Raw genomic sequence first — 17,407 nt, 5'->3', positions numbered from 1 at the left:
ATGGAAACACAGCAATAAGGTATGGTGTATCAGGTGCTTTCAAAAAATCAGGAGCTGCAATTCTATAAAACAAAGCAAGAATTAAAATACATTTGTTGAGGGCCAGAGCTAAAGAGTCTAATATGGGATAAGGAATTTAGGTCACAGCTTGACTTTTCCTACCCTTAAAGGGCTCACTTATTCAGAATATTTGGCTCACCAATATCCCGTGCCTGGGAGGTGTTAGAACACTCTGACCCTTGAACCTGGATGGCAAGTAGGTGTGAACAATTAAGGATGCGCATAAGGGCTGGGATTAGTCATGTAACAAGGGTGGGAACGCCTCAGGGGTGATTGTTAGCTTTCACTATTAAAACTGGACCCTCAAAATAATAAATGGCTCAGTCTCACTGACCGCCTGCCTACGTTTCTTCGTTGCACACTCCTCTGTTTGATGCAACACTTAGTCGAGGGGACATATATTTATATGTAAAGAGGTATAAGTTTTAAGTGTTGTTTGTCCTTCCTTTTAAAAAGGACCAATGACATCATGGGGTGAGGTTCTGACTCGTGTGTGAAGTAGAGGCAAGATTACAGAAAGTCATCAAAGTCAAGATGACTGGCAATGGCCCAGGATGCAATATATGACGTTGATGTTTGATCAAGCTCTAAGCACTATGTCGGCCACCTTGCTGTAACAAATTGTTCTCATCCATTCATTTTACCAGGGGAGTCTTCACATGCTTGGGGTAGACATCCCCTTAACTCAGTGATGGTTTTGGGACCCTTCAACCTAGTTTAGCCGGTCTGCCCAGGAGACCAGAAAAAGATGAATTAATCATTCCTCTTAAATAGGGAAACTACATTATGATTAAAGAGACTATAGACAATGAAACAATAACAACAGTATAATGATGAAATTCATAAAGGAAATGTAAGCTAACTTTCCATAGGATATTTTTAGTATCATAATTGCACACTTTAATGTTGCTCTCACAGAACTGGTTAAACATGAAAGATAAAAAAGAAAATGCAGAGCTAAATCACTGGAAAAGCTACTTCTGAAAGACTTAGCAAGCTTTTAAATTTAAATGGAAACATTAATGAAAATGCCTCTTTTACAACATACACATTATTAGTAAACTTTAATTCAATAAAAATAGTAATTAATAAAAGGAACAAAAGCAAAAGACAGGATTGGCAGAAGCTCAGTACTCGACGATAAGCAGTCTGCTTTCTGCCAGAAACTACCAGCACAGCCAAGGAAAACATGCCTTGCCAATACCCAGCATTGACAACAGAGCAAAAGAAAGAACTGTCTGATATAGCTCATCAAATTATTGCTCCGGGCAAGAGAATCTTGGCAGCAGATGAGTCCACTGGTAGCACTGCAAAGCCACTGCAGTCCATTGGAACTGAGAACACAGAGGAAAATCACCTTTATAGGCAGTTACTTCTGACAAAAGACAATCGAGTGAACTCCTGTATTGGAGGTGTCATCTTTTTCCATGAGACACTTTACCAGAAAGCCGATGGTAGTCGTCCCTTCCCCAATGTCATAAAGGCATAGGGTGGCATTGTGGGCATCAAGGTGGACAAAGGTATAGTGTTCCTGGTAGGGACCAAGGTCTGGAAGGGCTGAGTGAGCGCCGTGTCTAGTAGAAGAACAATGGAGTTGACTGTCAAGTGGTACTGTGTACTGCAGATTGGGGATAATACACCTTCCCCACTTGCTGTCATGGAGAATGCCAATGTGCTGGCCTGATATGCCAGCAAAATGGCATTGTCCCCATTGTGGAGCCAGAGATCCTCCCTGATGGACAACATGATCTGAAGTGTTGTCAGTATGTCACTGAGAAGGGACTGACTGCTGTCTACAAAGCTCTGAGTGGCCACCATGTCTATCTGGCAGGGACCTTGCTGAAGTCTAACACGTGTCACCCCTGTACCCAGAAGTATTCACATGAGATCGCAATGGCCACGGTCATTGTCCTTCACCGGACTGTGCCTCTTGCAGTCACTGTTGTCACCTTCCTATCTGGGGGTCAGAGTGAAGAAGATGCCTCCATCAACCTCAATGTCATCAACACCTGCCCCTTGCACATGCCATGGACCCTGACCTTTTATTACAGCCAAGCTTTGCAGGCATCTGCCCTCAAGACCTGGGGTGAAAAGAAGGAAAACGTCCAGGCTGCCCAAGAGGAATATATTAAGTGGGCCACCGCTAATAGCCAAGCTGCTCAAGGCAAGTATACTCCAAGTGGAAAGTCAGGAGGGGCAGCCAGTGAGTCTCTCTTTGTCTCTAACCATGCCTACTAAATAAGTCAAGGTCTTCCACCTTGGTATGCCCTAACACTCCAGGCCAACCCTCACAGTCCAGGAAAAGGCTGAGATCCCAGAGCTATGTGCTGACCTCTCCCATCACTCCTAACTTGTGTGGTGTTGTTGCTCTCTGGTGAATCTAGTGACCCCTCCTGAGACCACTTTGTCCAATAAACAACTATTTAACACACAACAAAGAAAAAAGACACAGGATTAAAAAGTGACTTAATTATAATATCCTGACTAAGGAATGGTCCAAATTACAGAAACTTTTTTTTTAGGCAATTGGGGTTGAGTGACTTGCCCAGGGTCACACAGCTAGTAAGTGTCAAGTGTTTGGTCTGAGGCCAGATTTGAACTCAGGTCCTCCTGACTTCAGGGCCAGTGCTCTATCCACTGCTCCACCTAGCTGCCTAAATTACATAAACTTAACAGCAGTTAAAGCAGTCTTTAAAGGAAAAATTATACCTCTGAAAACATATATGTTAACAAAATTTTTGTAAACACAACAGTGATGAACTGGGTTCACAAGTTGAAAAAAAACTAGGAAATTAAAAAAAATTTAAAAAGCAAATATGCACAAAGGAAACATTAAAGGACAAATAGATTTTTTAAAAAGAAACAATGTAACTACATAAAAAATAAAAGTAGATTTAGAAAATACTAAAAATCTTATAAACCCTTTAAATTTTAAAAATTAATGTATTTTTAATTTTCAACATTCACTTCCATAAGCTTTTGTGTTTTAAATTTTCTCCCTCCCTCTCCTCTCTCCCCAGTTCCACAGAACTAGTCATCCTCCCAAGTCACTCAGATTTAAACTAGGTGTCACCTTTTACTCTTCCATTTCTCACCCTACCTAGCTATATTCAATGTTTTGCCAAATCTACCTTAATCAATTCTATTTTCCTACATAAATCACATCTCTTGCAGATAGCAGTTTTTTTCAAATACTGTTACAGCACTGATGCAGGTCCTCATTACCTCACACCTATACTAAAGCAATAACCTGCTATTGGTCTGTCTGCTGAGTTTTTCCCTACTCCAAACCATCCTCCATTTAGCTGCCAACATGATGTTTAAACAGGTTACCTTCACCTCCAGGAACAAATAGAAAAGCCTCTGTCTGACTTCTGAACTCCTCCGTAACCTAACTTCCCACTCCTTTACAGCTTCTTACACCTTACACCTCACCCCTACATTCTTTAATTTTATTGTCCTTCTTTGCTGTTCCTCAGCCAACATTTTGTTTCCAGCATATTCAGCTTTTATTTATTTTAAACTAAATGTTATTTTACTTTTAAGTTTGCATTGTCTCCTCACTCTATCCTCAAACCTCTTATAACTGAGAATGCAAGAAAAATAAAACATTTACAAACAAGAATAAATAGATAAATTCACTCACATTAAAGCCGTACACATTCTGACCTCAGACTGGCCTAACTGTTAAGCCCCCTCCAGCAAAACTGTCCTTATCTCTGTTTTTCACAAATGTAAGCCACTCCTCCCCACAATTTCTATCACTTTTTTAGTTCATAAGAAGGTCATTGTGGCACACAAGGGGTAACAGATTCAGTGAGGCCAGGGTGAGTGCACCTTTGTAGCAACTTGCAAAACAGCTACTTGTTCAACTTGCGCAGCTTTTAATAAGCTTGTGTTTCAAATCACATCCACTGGGGGCTGTCTGAGCTTGCACCCCTTTCTGGGCACTTAAAAAAGATTATAATCATACCTAAGTCAGTTCTTGATCAAAGTTGAGCTCATCCTTATTTCTAAAACCACAGCTCCCTCTGATAAAAGTTTTCACTAAGGAAATTGTACCTACATATGACCCACTTGTTTACATGGATTCTGATGGGGGGTTTCATCTCATTGCATTCTAGAAATGTTTTTATGTTCTCCTTTTGCTTTATTTGCAGACCAAGGTAGGGAATGATGGTTATGAATAGATGAATAGATCAAATTTGTGAATGATAGTTGTGAAGATAAAAGTTCTACCTGAAATTTTCAGTCTGACATATGAGAGAAATAACAATTATCTAGTTGTAAGGTGTAATTAATGAACTTCTGCTGTTTAAGGAATTCTTTTGACACTTTAGTATGCTGTTATTCCAAGTCTATAGCATTAAGTGTCTGAAAATCATTGAAGGGAAATGGTACATGCCCCTGAAGTCTGAGGACTGCCCCAAGTGGTGTCTGTCTCTGGAAAAGCTGAGAGAATTATTTTGCAAAAGTGGAGGTAGGATTCTCTTGACTTATCCCCATCTCTGCAAATAAGACATTTTCCCACCTGGTTAATTCTGAGCTGGGATATGACACATATGTATAGTGAGGTATCATTCTGAAGTGTCATTTGAATTACAAATAATGAAGAGCCTTACAACAGCTTGGTTATTTACTTTATATGAGATCACCCTACAATTTTATTTCATCATGTTAATATGATTAGTGAGAGATGACAGTAAAAAATGTGATATCATTTTCAAAATTGGATTAAGAATCCTATATGTAAAAATTGTTCAAAACACCTAACAATGTTGAGAGACAGATTCATTTTTCCAATTTAGGCCTTCATGATGCAACAAGTGAAATTCTCTTGAGTCTCAAGTGAATTGTGTGTTCTTTATATAATGATTCTTAGAATTCTATTTTATATTGAGTTTGTGTTAAGAAGTAGAACTGAGTGCCTAACATCCTGTCTTCTACAGAAGTCATTTGATCTTACTTAATTCTACTTTCTTGTATTTTAAAATTATTAATTTATCCTGCATATGATGTCTGTATATAGTTGTTTAGTTATTGTCTGTTTCTTAAAAATGAATTTTTTGTACCCCCAGATTTTGGCACATTTTTGGTATCCGACATATATAAATTTCTTGACTTACTGATTTAAGTAAATAATTACCAGTCATAACTTATTTGCTGCTTTGGGTGGTTGTTTCAATTACATGATTTGAGTTATAAATAAAGGTATTTTGTCAGATTGCATTTCCTCATCAAAATTGCTCAGAATCAAGACATTTTGCTTTCATGTTTACTATACTTTGTTATTATTATATTACTACTATTTATTATTATTATTATATTGCTATTATTGTTATAGGATAGTATTATATCACTTGGTATGTTTTATACTTGAGAAATATAAATATAAATCTAATCTTAAGTGTGTATGTTAAGTATTGTTGCTTTTGGGTTTTTTTTTTCAGTTGATTAAAAATTAGGAAGTGAATTTAAATGGGTGCTTTTAAAAAGCCTTATTCATTAGTATCAGCTGGAAACTGAATTGAGGTCTATTTGCAAACAGAATCAGTAATGTCAACAGAAAACAAATGAAGGAAAAGTACCTTGTAGAAGCACAACCACGTTCTTTTTACTTCCGATTTTTCCGGAAGTAGTAAAGTCATCACGTGACTCATGTTTTTCCCATCCCCCTCTGACAGTCATTTTTCTCAATGTGATTCTTCATAGGAACAAAGAACACAAAACAAATTTGCTGGAATTGTTGACTAAAACATATCCCCCCCCAATACTTAATTTTTGTATGACTTCAAATAATTCCCCAAAATATGAACCGAACAAATTAAGCACAGAAAACCCTGTTCTGTAAAAAAAGAAAACCTAAAGGAATCTTGGCTTCAAGAAAACTTATTAAAATTTAAAAACAAAACAACAAAGTCATATTTAAGAGATTAAAATAGTGTTTTCCCCTATTTCTTTATGTTTTCATAAATAAAAATAATTCTATGTGTTTTTAATGACAATCTCTTTTTAAAAGTTTTAGAGTTTATTAACCATTTACCAGTTTTTATATTGCTAAACTGTTATTTCTCATGCTTCAGAAACAGGCTTAAACTTACATAAAACTGTGGTGAAGTCTCACCTCCATATATTATTTAAACCTCACAATGGAAATTTGTTTTGATAAAATCAGTTCTGATAACAAAAAATTCTCCTCCCAAAAAAGTAAAATACAAGGTCTAACCAAATAACCAAATACAACAAAACCAGTCCTAGATAGGCAAAAAAATTTATACACACCCATATATACATACACACACACACCCTATACACACACACACACACACACACACACACACACATATATATATATATATATATATATATATATATATATATATATATATATACATACATACGTATATACATACATACACACATACTGCATACACATACAGTGTTTGGTCCCCTGTCTCTCAATTTCTCAGTAGGTCCCTGTCTTGTGTAAAATTTTTCTCTTGCTGCAGAGAACATGGAACAGAGGGGTGCCTGGCCCAAGGATTTTTGTCCCTTGTTGGCCCAAGGATTCTTACTTGCACCAAATCCCCAATGTCCATCCCTCTGACAACTCCCTCAATATCTGGTATACTCTCCACACTTTTCCATCCATAATTACAAGGACACCTGGACCCTTAGATTGCCTATTTAGCATTCCTGACACTCCTTTCCCATACACCTTTTCCATATAAGCTCCAGCACCATCCTCACTTTCTCCAAAGTTCCTTAAGAATCCTTGCTTGCTTCTCCTAAAGTGTTACAATAATTTTTTTTACCAAAAACGAGATATTACAACAAATACAATTTAACTTTGAATTATTTAAATAATTGAAAAATGTTTAAAAGAAATAAGCAACTAAAATATTGCCAATTATAATAATTTAAATAATTAATTTATAATTAAAACCTAATAATCAGTTCCCACAAGAAAACTGTGATAGCTGTGCTAAAAGCTGATGGAGACAAAAAATAAGAGGATACATATGCTGCCGCTCCCCAGAACTCCTGTATCTATTTCTTGCACATAGTGACAAAGAAGGGAAATTCTCTCCACAATGATTTCTCACTTCAACAAAGGCACTGGTGGATGGTATGGTAGTTTGTGGAACACTACTATTCTTTCCACAACATAATATAGTGCCTCCATGACAAGTCGCAAATACTTGATTGATGTAATTAAGCTTATGAAACCCCTGGGCAGGTCAGCCATTCCTCTCTCAAATGTTCAACTGTCTCAATTTCCGGTTCTTGGTACAAAAAAAAAAGTTGCTATAAATATTTCTGTACATTTGGGTCCTTTTCTTTTTTCTTTTTCTTTTTTTTCCCTTGGAGGATAGAATTGGTAGCAATATCAGTGGGTAAAAGGATATGCACAGTTTAATAGCTTTTAGGATTCAGAGTTCCACCAACAGTTCCTTCACATACTTATTTTCCATTTCCCCTCCAGCATTTGTCATTTTCTTTTTTGTCAACTTAGTCAATTTGATGGGTATATGTAGGAGTCCGAGTCCTTCTGGAAAATCTCTAAGTCCTTATAGACTTTAGGGGTCAGTATGGATAGAAGCTTGCCTCGGGATAAACTCTCCCATGACTCTTGCCCTAGCTTTCTTTGTTATGCTTTCTTGATTCTAAGTTCTTACTCATGCCCAGCATTGAGACTGGGTGGCTGACTTGGGGAGACAATACTAAGAACTGGGCAGGAAAACAATAGACACGAAATTTGCCATTGAAACTATTTTCTCATGAGAAAATGAGGATCTTTAGCTGCTTAGGTTGTTTATGTTATCAATTAGCGCTTGGAAATCATTTCTCATGGTACAAAGCTGTTTTCTATATAATCTTGTAACCTCTGAAAATAAACCAGTCTTATGAGCATCAGTCTCAGACTCGCCTAGCCCGACTTTTCTTTCTCCAGTTCCCCTTCCCCTTTTTTCTTTCACTGCTCTGTCATACATTCACGTCGGCTGCTGGCAGGTATAATAAGGTTGTACTTCAGATATAAAAAGGTTTGCTTCTTTTTTGCAGCTTTGCAGCCTGAGTGGTCTAGAGGGTCAAGTATGCTTTGATAAAACCACTACTGAGATGGGTTTGCTTCTCTTTTGTGTCTTTTCTTCCATTGCAACAGTGACTCGTTAGAGCTCAAAAAGCCTAGAGGAAGCATTATTTTCCAATGTCTTGGTGACAACAGTGATACCTCAAAAGCACTAGTAGTTGACTGGGATTTAGAATATTAGTGCTTTATTAGATCATCTAACCACCACCAAGAAAAGAAACAGTAGTGTAGTTATGCCAGGGAAAGAGTCAACATCTGAGAAAAGCCAGCAGAATATCAAATTTTACAATTTGATTGGATAATGCTTGGGTCAGAAGATGTCTCTTTTACTTATTTACCAGATCATTACCAGCTAAAAATCAAATGTTACTAAGATTCCTTTATAAAGGAGGCCTTTTGGAAGTTTGGCATCATATGAAATTGTTTCTTAGATTGTTGCAGCAATTAGATCATGAGCATTTCTTAAAGATCTCCTGTGTGGCACTGGAATGATAGCAACATTCCAGAATTCCAGACATCAACACATCAGAAAATATATGTGGCAGCCAAGTGGCACTTGCAGTACATAAGAGTGCTGATCCTTCAGTCTTTTAGAGTTTATATGTGACTTCAGACACTCACTATGTGACCGGGAGCAAGTCATTTGGCCCTGTTTGCCTCAGTTCTTCATCTGTAAAATGAGCTTGAGAAGAAATTGGCAAAGCACTCTAGTACTTCTGGCAAGAAAACCCCAGATGGGATCATGACGATTCTGAAACGACCAAACAACAAGAGTTTGTCTTCTTTTCTAACATTCTTTTTGAAAGCAGGTCCATGGGCAAAAATTATTGGATATAGAAACATATTATCATGACCATAATTTCCTACTATAAAAATAAATATGAGTTACCCAGTCTAGATATTAAAATAATTGTTGCTTGATTATTCATACTTTGAATTTAATTATATTAATTTTGATATTCAAAATTAACTTTTCTGTGTGGTATTACCACATCATTTATTTGACTGGAAAATCACCAATATTCAACTTCTGCCAATGCCTATTGATCGCATCTTTGCAACATTTCCCAAATGTGACTCCTTTTCTCCTCTGGCACTGCCCCCATCTTAGTGCAGACACTTATTATCTCTTGCCTTGATTATTTCAATAGCAACTGCTGGGTCTGCCTTCTTCAAGTCTTTCTTCATTTTTATCTGTCCTCCATTCAGCCACTAAAATGACTTTCCTTAAAGTGCCCCCCTCCTATTAGGTCACCCTCCTATTCAATAAATTCTGATGGTTCCCATTGCCTCCAGGGTTAAACCAAATACTCTGTTAGGTATTCAAAGGCTTTCATGATGTAGCCAATTTTTTTCATATCAAGTTTTGTTACACCTTATTCCCAACTGTTCAATTAGTGATACTGGCCTCCTTTCTGTATCCTGAACAACACCACGTCTAGGCTCTGCACATTCTTTCTGACTGCATCTCATGCCTGGAATAGTTTCTTTTTTCTTCACTTTCTGTTGACCTTTAGGAGTTTTTAAGTTCCAACCATAATTCCAACTTTCACTACAGGAAACTTCTTAACTCCAGTACTTTACCTCTGTTAATTATTATTTTGTTAAAGTCTGATATATATACACATAGGTACATACACATACATACATGTATCTGTGTATATACAGATGTGTGTATACACACACCTATATACACATACACATTACGTGCATACATACATATATACATACACAGAGAGAGTTGGAGGCATTTAGGGTTAGGGTTAGGGTCAGAGGTGTGCATATGTATATATATTATATATATAGAGAGAGAGAGAGAGAGAGAGAGAGAGAGTTGCATGTTGCTTTCCACATTAAATTGTGAGTGCCTTCAGGCCAAGGATGTTTTGTTTTGTTTTGTTTGTTTGTATTGTCATCATTTAGCACAACTCCTAGGTTAGGGGTGGAGAGCCTGGAGGCCAAATGTGGAGTTCTGCTTTTGCGAACTTTGGGCTCAGTGCAAGGGCATGTACAAGACCCCTTCCTACCCTGTACCCCAGCCCTCGTTTCTCCTACCGTGGTCTAGGACAAAAGTGCTTAATAAAATATTACTTGATTGGCTAAATTTTATCAATGTTGCGTAATTTGAAAATGTTGTGGAGGTGTCTGTGCCCTGGCTAACACCTCCTGCTGTATGTATATTAACAACTCTCAATAGGTGGAGCTCAATAGGACTAAAGAAATTTACCTGGATGCAAGAAATCGATGAAAACCTTAGTACACCAAGGTCATCCTCTTCTTGGGGATCCTGGCTTATCTCTATGTTAACTCTATTCTTTTCCCACTTCATATATACGTATATATATATAATATATATATATATATGTATATATATGTATATATATATATGTATGTATATGTATATATGTATATATATATGTATATATGTATGTATATGTATATATATGAGGATAATAAAAGGATTATATTCTTTTACTTCTTTTTGGCCCTTCATTGTCTGCTTAATCTCTTGTCAGATTTGTGTCCTCTAGGCTCAGTGCCCTCCACTTCCAGATGACCGCTCAATCTGTATACCAGCCTCTGTCTGAGACCACAGCCCATCACCCCCTGGATCTGGCATCAGCCAAGTTCCAGACACTGACGAGAGAACCAACCCTAGAACAGAGGGACCCCAGGAGGCAGGGACAGCTCTATGCCCAAACCCAGCAGGAAGCAGTTTCAGAAATTGAGACCTTTGTCCCTCACCCAATAGATTTGGGTCCCATCTGTTTAAGGGGGGAATGATGGGGTGCTTGGGTGCTTGTGCTTGTACTTGGATCCCAATTTCTCCCTAGTCTCAGAAACACTGTCTCTGACAATCATTCCCCAGACCAAGGACACTGTGTCTAGCAGTTACTCCTACGTGGGCCCCAGCATAACCCTCATTTCTCTCTCTGGTGTAGCTACATAAAGCTAGGTGAGAGAGTGCTGGGCTGTTCAGGACCCAGCACTCAGATCGCGTCTTGGAAGCCTCCCAATTCCTTAGTAAGCTCCTGTCTTGTGAGAAAGCTTTCCCTTGTTGCAGAGCATTCTCTCATCAAGACAGAGGGAGAGGGGTGCCTCACCCAGCCCAAGGAGTTTTGTCCTTGGCCAGCCCAAGGACTCTTCCTCCTGCCAGATTCCCAAGAGCCACACCTCTGTCATGTCCCTCCCTGTCTGGTATATTCCTGTAGTTTCCCATCCATAGCTCCCAACGACACCTGGACCTTTGGATTACCTAATCAGTATCCCTGGCATTCCTTTCCCATTCCCTTTTCCACATAAACCCTCCCTCCATCCTCAGTCTCTTGAAGGTTCCTTAAGAATCCTTGCCCGCTGAAAAGCATAACAATATATCTCTACCACCTTGACTTAAAGAACGCTTGAGTCTGTGAATTCATTCCAGATGACCCATCCTGTACTCCAGTCTTTGAGGGGTCTCAACCTCTCAGACCGCAACAGTGGGAGGGGGTATTCAGAAGTAAAACAGTTGAGAATGGACACGGTGAAAGGAGAAAGAGAGTAGGAGGGGAACATACAGTAATCACAATTGAAAAAAAAATTACAGCAAGTTTCCCTGATAAAGATTTCATTTCTCAAATATAGAGAGAAAAGGATCAAATTTATAAAATAAGAGCCATTCCTCTTGACAAGTGGTCAAAGGAGATGAAAAAGCAGTTTCAGACAAAGTAATCAAAGCTATATATAGGCATATGAAGAAGTGGTCTAAATCACTTTTAATTAGAGAAATGCAAACTAAACCAACTCTTAGGTACCACCCCACACCTATTAGATTGTTCAATATGACAGAAAAGGAAATGACAAATGTTGCAGGGGATGTGGGAAAATTGAGACACTAATGCCCTGTTGGTGGAGCTGTGAACTTACTCAACCATGCTAGAAAGAAACTTTTTTTTTTACAGAGGATAGAGTTTTATTGGCAACAAAGACTTTTACATATAGTATTGCACAAATTGTAAATGGATCTACAAAATAATATTAACTATACAAGTTGTTACTAGCACTTACATAAGCCTTTTTAAAGTTTTGTGCATGATGTGTATCAGGTTCTTATGAACAGGATGCAGGTGAGCAGATGTGAACAGGATGATCACATTTAAAGGAACTCAAAACTACTTCTGACAGAGTTAACTTTCAAATACAAAGCATTTCCACACAAAACAAAGCGTCTAATGTGTCAAAACCAACAGAATTAAGAGTTAGAATATAAAATGAACACTCTTGGAGAAAACTGTAGGGAAGGGTATTTGTTTATGCTCACTTTAACAAAGGCTATTGCTTTAATATTTCATCAATAGAAGTTAGGAGTCAGAAAATATGAAATTTGAAACTTTAGAAAGGACAGCCATATTTTACTGAAGGCAAGCACAATAGCTATAGTACTTATACTAATCTTTTAAGAAGGATTCTGAGGTTGCTCCAGTAACTCACCCTCCTTGAGTTTTTGAGTTGTAGTTGTACAGAAAACAAAGAATGCACTTAAAATAACATTTTCTCCAAATTATGTCCCTTAAAGAAAATATAGTACTCCACAGAACTGAAGGACTGAGGAATTCCGTTTACATGACAACCAGCTAAAACATTTCACTTTGTTCTTTTCACAGTCAGCACTAATATAGATCCTTCTCTTCCTCTACTGCCTAAAAGCATAGACATAGACAATCTGCATCACTTCTAAGGAAATAAGAAACGTGGATCTTCAAAGAGGCCCAGTGGAAAGCCTGCCTGTGAGTTAAGAAATTTCAGTCTGGTCCTGGCTTTGCCATTGGCTACTTCCATGATCTCATGTGCCTCGAGGCACAGGTTCACCATGAGTGACATAGAGACCACTCACCCAAATAAAAACTCAGAGGTTTCTCCAGGTAGGAAACAGAAGTTTTATTCTAGCAAGTCTCACGCGAGAGCTGGGTGACCTACCCATGGCAGACGGAGTAGGGAGGCAAGATACGAGCAGCAAATAAGCAGTTGTATACCCTCAGACAACTCTAGGAAAAATGTTTGCCTCCTTGTCCTAAGAGGAAAAGAATTTGGAATGGACTAATCCAATATAGCATATCCCAGTCCAATCAACAGGAAGGTGGGCTTAAGCAGTGAGGCCACAGATCCAATAATGCCTCCTCAAAACTGGCTGTTGGTGATGGAACATAGCAGAGTAATTTCCCACTTTCAGGTAATATTCCCTGTCCCTGGGTCTAGTGGCCTGCCCTCACTCCCATTCCTATACTGACATTTCCACAGTGTCACACTCTCTTCCCACTTGCAGCTAGTGATGAGGGGATCTCCGGTTCAGTTCGTCTTACTCCAATACTCTCGGGAATAGCCCTCTCTCCACCAGTTTCATTGACCCACCTCCATTCTGCATAGGGGACTTCGATGGCTCCCCTCACTCCCTACATTGGGATATTTCTTCCCTTAATTTGATCAGTGTGGGGTTTCCCAAAATTGTGATTAAGTCCAGGGTACCTGTTTTGTTCCACTGCCGTTGAATCTCAGTGCAGTTATATGATCTGATTCTTGAGAGCCCTGTGAAGGTTCATTCACAGCTACTCTCTTAATGGGGTCTTTCCCTCTGTTTGGTTCAGATAGTATAACCCCTTCTTTTTCTCAGCAAGGGGCCATGAATGCTCTTCCCATTCTCCCAGGATCCTGTCCCATTATTAACTACTGACTTATTACTAAGGAGCCATTGTGGCTTCAGGGGAACAGGGACCAAGGCCAATATTCTCACTGCTGTGGCCTCCACATATCCAACAATTAGTGAGGTTAAAGGTATTGGGTATAATTTGAACAAGGCTTTGGAAGCTATTGACCCTGGGGAGCCAGGGGATTGGGGCTGGAAAGGAAAGGGAGGACAAGCTCAATAAGAAAATAATCAAGGGAACCTCTATGGCGTCACACTCTGATTGCACCACCAGGGGGAGAGGGGAAATATTCTTTGGCCAAAATGTGGTCCCCCAACAGATAAAAATGCCTAATACAAAAAGGAGCAACAGAACAAAGGCTATGATGATCATACCACCCAAGCACTTCCAGCCCTTATTGTTCATGTGTCCAGCCTCTAAGAGACCTCTGCCGAGATGCAGTCTCAGCTCCTCAGGATGTCTGGACTCAACAGTCACACCAAAGGGGGATCCATCAGTCCTTTTGCCCTTGTGTAATGAGTCCAACCTTTTTCCTTAGTCTGAATGTCAGTATCTGAGGTCAGCAAAACTTCAAAGGGACCTTCCAGGTGGGAGTAAGCTTCTCCTCCTTCCAAACTCTGATCAGGACCCAATCTCCGGGCTGGTACCTGTGGACTGGGAATCCCAATGGTGGGGTTTGAGCAATTAGTTCCTTTATCTGAAGAGTATTCAAATGTTTTGCCAGGGAAGATACATATTCTCTTGAAAATTTATCCTTTTGTTCAAACAGAGGGTCCTAATTCCCTTCCTCTCCTCAGGGTAAGGGTGTCCATACAAAAGTTCATAAGGAGAGAGCCCTATGTCCCTGCGGGGTTTGGTTTGGATTCTGAGAAGGGCCAGAGGCAGGCATCTGTTCCAGTGCAATTGGTTCTAAGGCTAACCTGGTAAGTTGTTTCTTAATCTCTTGATTCATCCTTTCAACCTTACCAGATGAGGGAGGATGCCAGGGGGTGTGAAACTCCCAGGTAACGTCCAAGGCTTGGGCTAGAGCCTGCAGAACCTTGGCTGTGAAATGGGTCGCCTGGTCTGAATCAATCCGTTCTACACTCCATACCTTGGAATTATTTGCTCTAGTAAAATTTTTCCCACTGCAGGAGCAGTGGCACATGAAAAGGAAAGTCTTTGACCCAAGAAGTTAAGCGGTCCACTACGACCAGTAGGTATTTGAGGTGTCCTACAGGGGGTAGCTCGGTGAAATCCACCTGCATGCTCTGAAAAGCTCTAAGACCTGGGGGCCTGCCCCCTACCAGAGTCTGGCACAACGCAGACTTGTTTGTCCTTCAACATACAAGGCACCCGTTTGCCAACTGTTGAGCCAAGGTATAAAGACCAGGAGACATGAACCAAGTCAGGATGGCATCACACAGGTTCTGGACATCCCAATGACTACCCTGGTGTAAATGTTAAAGGACCCGCCTCATACCTGCTCTGGTCAGTACCTCTCTTCCATCTGGAAGTAGCCATCACCCATCTTTTTCCTGTGCCCCTGATGCCAGCGCCTTCTTAGTAAAGTACTTAGTACAGTACCTGGCACATACTGAGTGCTATATAAATGTTAGGTATCATCATCATCATCATCACCATTATTGTGTTATCGTTATACTGTGCATACTTTCCATCCATTGTCCACGTTATTCATATACCTTGTCACATATCTGTAATATACCCAAGTGATCACCAGTTTTACTTCCTTCCTGAAGCAATCATTGTACTCTCATTTTTAATGATTAGAAAGTATTTTATTATGTTAACCTTATAGCAGTTTTGTTTTTATGGGACAAGTTTTTACTTTTAGTTTTATTAATTTCTCTTTCCATTTTCAGGATTTATATTTCGGTGTTGAATTAGAGATTTTTAATTTGTTCTTTTTCTAATTGTTTTAAATTGCATACCCAATTCACTGGCCTGCTGTTTCTCTATTTTATTGATATAAGAATTTAGAAATGTAGATTTTTCCTCTGATTACTGCTTTTGCTGCATCTTATAGATTTTTGTATATTGCATCATTGTTATTCTCTTTAATTGAGTGATTGTTTTTATGATCTGTTCTTTGACTCATTCATTCTTTAGGATTTGATTGTTTAATTTCCAATTAACTTTTCATCTATGCTTCTATGGCCTTTTATTGAATATAATTTTTTAATCATAGTCTGAAAAGGTGCACTTAATAGTTCTGATTTCCTGAATTTGATTGTGAGGTTTTTGTGCCCTAAGATATTGTGAATTTTTGTCAAGGTCTTTTAACTTCTTCCTTATTTGTTTTATAGTGAAATTTATCTACTTCTGAGATCAGTTAATTGAAGTCCCCACTAGTATTATTTTACCATTTACTCCTACAATTCATTTAACTTTTCCTTTAAGAGTTTAGATGCCATTTGGTCCATATATGTTTAGTATAATGTTATTGCCCATGGAACCTTTTTGTAAGATGTAGTTTACTTCTTATCACTTTTAATTAAGCCAAGAGACAACAATAGTCAATAAGACAAGAAATAACTGTGTTTAACACAGAGAAATGCTTTGCACAAAATACCAACAAGATGAATATATGTCAGATACAGTGAAACAAGTGGAAGTAATAAATTTTTATGATTAGTTTCCCAGGAGATTGTTGTACTCAAGGCCTCTGTGTAGATAGACTCCCCACACAGAGATATAAAATATATGTGTATATATATAGAAAATTTTTTTTTCACTCTGCAAAAAATGATTCCCTTCTTTCCCTCCCTCTCCTTACCCTCCCAATGAAAATGAAAAAAAAAAAAGCATAATTCCTCTGAGAAATATGTATAGTTGGGGTCAGCTAGGTGGCAAAGTGGATAGAGCACTGGCCCTGAAGTCAGGAGGACCTGAGTTCAAATCTGGCCTCAGACCAAACACTTGATACTTACTAGCTGTGTGACCCTGGGCAAGTCACTTAACCCCAATTGCCAAAAAAAAAAAAGAAAAAAAAAAGAAAGAAAAGACAAAGAAAAAAGAAAGGAAAGGAAAAAAAGAAATATGTAAAGTAAAACAATTTCTGCGTTGGACATGTAAAAAAAAAGTCTCATTCTGAGTCTGTAGAGGAGAGTTGGAGGGCTTCGGCCAGCCCGGGTCTTACCTGTAGTTTGTACTAAGCCTAACAGCTGTGAAACTCAGATGTCGGCTCACCACCCCCTGTTCCGTTTCTTGAGACCAGGACGCGGGAAGGGAGGAAACGGATGGGGTACAGGACAGGACGCAGTAAAGAATGTAACAGACAAGGTACAAGGAAGTAAGGAAATCACTTAACTAGATTTGTACTTTTCATGAATAATAATGTTACTGTTGCTTGATCCAGTACTATATAAGCTGAGCCTCAGATCAATAAACAGAGTTTGTTCTTCACTGCTCTCACCTGGCCCGTGATTCTTTCTCTCTTCACACTCTGCCGGCATCAGACCACAGCCGGGGACGCAGGCGCTTCCGGCATTTGGCGCCAAGACCTGAAAGGAAGGCTTCCCCCGGCAGAGTGGCCCTGGACAAGGTGGGCTGTTTTGGCCAACAGCCTAGAAAA

General features: G+C 39.0%; 1 pseudogene; it reads left to right on the top strand.

The window, feature by feature from the left end:
* The first annotated feature begins 1,249 nt into the window (after positions 1-1,249).
* LOC110203988 (fructose-bisphosphate aldolase A pseudogene) lies at positions 1,250-2,298 on the top strand (annotated as a pseudogene).
* The last annotated feature ends 15,109 nt before the right edge of the window (positions 2,299-17,407 follow it).

This window comes from Phascolarctos cinereus, unplaced genomic scaffold, assembly GCF_003287225.1.
Source record: "Phascolarctos cinereus isolate Bilbo 61053 unplaced genomic scaffold, phaCin_HiC Scaffold_39;HRSCAF=561, whole genome shotgun sequence".
Lineage (NCBI taxonomy): Eukaryota > Metazoa > Chordata > Mammalia > Diprotodontia > Phascolarctidae > Phascolarctos > Phascolarctos cinereus.
This window is presented reverse-complemented; position numbering and strand designations above follow the sequence as displayed.